Source organism: Ovis canadensis, chromosome 17 (genome assembly GCF_042477335.2).
Source record: "Ovis canadensis isolate MfBH-ARS-UI-01 breed Bighorn chromosome 17, ARS-UI_OviCan_v2, whole genome shotgun sequence".
Classification (NCBI taxonomy): Eukaryota; Metazoa; Chordata; class Mammalia; order Artiodactyla; family Bovidae; genus Ovis; species Ovis canadensis.
In genome coordinates, this window is record NC_091261.1 from 48,866,138 (window position 1) to 48,867,670 (window position 1,533).

Below are 1,533 nucleotides of genomic sequence, written 5' to 3' on the forward strand. Positions count from 1 at the left end.
TTACTATGTCCTCAAACCTTTATTGTCATCTTTTCTCTCTTTGTTTTCTGCTCCAGTCACATTATCTCTTTCGTGGTTCCTCAAGTACACCAGGCATGTGCCTGTGTGCTAAGCCACTTCACTCGTGCTATTCTTTGCAACTCTATGGACGATAGCTGCCGGTCTCCTCTGTCCATGGGATTCTCCAGAGAATACTGGAGTGGAACTTCAGATCGCAGTCAGAGGAGGCGGGAGCTGATTTGGACAAAGCTACTCTGCTGATCTGACAAGACCCAGTTGCCGGCTCGGCCCCAGCTCTGGCCTCAGCAGCAACCCTACGAGGCGATGGCTAAGGTGTCAGTATTGAGCATGGTGGTACGGGAAACTCCGAGCCTTTTCCACAGCGCTTTCTGGTTCGAGATCAGCTTCGAGTGCAATGAGGCCCTGGCAGACTACCTGGAGTGGAAGATCGTTTATATTGGCTCAGCTGAGAGTGAGTTTGATCAAATCCTAGACTCTGCTGGTCGGCCCTGTCCCGGCAGGGAAACACATGTTCATCTTTCAGGTGGATGCCCCCAATTCATCCCTCATCCTCGAGACAGATGCCCTGGGAGTGACCATGGTCCTCATTACCTGCAGCGACCACAGACAGAAGTTCATCCGAGTCAGCGACAACCTCGACAATGGGTACCTCAGCAGCTAGCTGTGTGAGAACCCGCCCCTGAAGTCAGACTTCTCTCAGCTCCAGTGGAACATCTTGGCCTCAAATCCCCGGGTGAATTGCTTCCACATCAACTGGGACAACAACACCAACAGGTTGGAAGCCATAGAGAACCAGGACCCTGCCCTGGGCTGCTGTCTCCCCCTCAGCTGCACTGGTATCAAGGGCTTGGGTCTCCCTGGCTGCAAAATGGGCCTCCTCCATCAGAACTCTATTGACTTCATCTAACTATTGGACTCCAGGCCCTACCTTGGCCCAGTTGGGACTACAACCAGTCTCCTGGCACATCTGGAGGGACAGCCAGGCCTCCTGGAGAGTCTCGGGGAAGCCATGTGGAGGACTTTGGGGCCATGAGCTATCCAGAGCAGTCAAAACCTGGACCCCAGGAAGAAAGGGGCTTCTGGTCTCTTCTAGCCTTGGCCCAGAGGATAATCTCCCCTCTACTGCCCAGGCCTGAAAGAAGCAAGTACTCAGCCCTTAATTCTTTCTGTCTTGTGTCCTTTCTGTCTTCCACATACACTATAAACCCCATCTGTGGGCCATTGTGTCACCATCATCCAGGGAGTGCCATTAACCCAAAACTCTTCTAATAGACCACTCTGTGTTGAGGCTTTCTTGGTTAATACCTGGCAAGGCTCTGACCCTGTTGGGCCAAAGGTTCTGACATTCACTACCCTTCCCAACCATCTGAGCAGATCCACTCAGCTTTCTGGAGTCCCAGGCCAGGAGTCTTGGTAGAAGATGGACTCAGACACACTTTCTTGTCCTTTTACTAGGATGATTTTTAGGTCTTTTCAATTCAGTAGCACTCTGGAAAACTCTATTCCCATAAA

The 1,533-nt window shown here is 51.7% G+C and overlaps 1 pseudogene; it reads left to right on the forward strand.

Moving 5' to 3' along the window:
• Positions 1-324: 324 nt before the first annotated feature.
• LOC138422796 (histone chaperone ASF1B pseudogene) lies at positions 325-928 on the forward strand (annotated as a pseudogene).
• Positions 929-1,533: the final 605 nt, after the last annotated feature.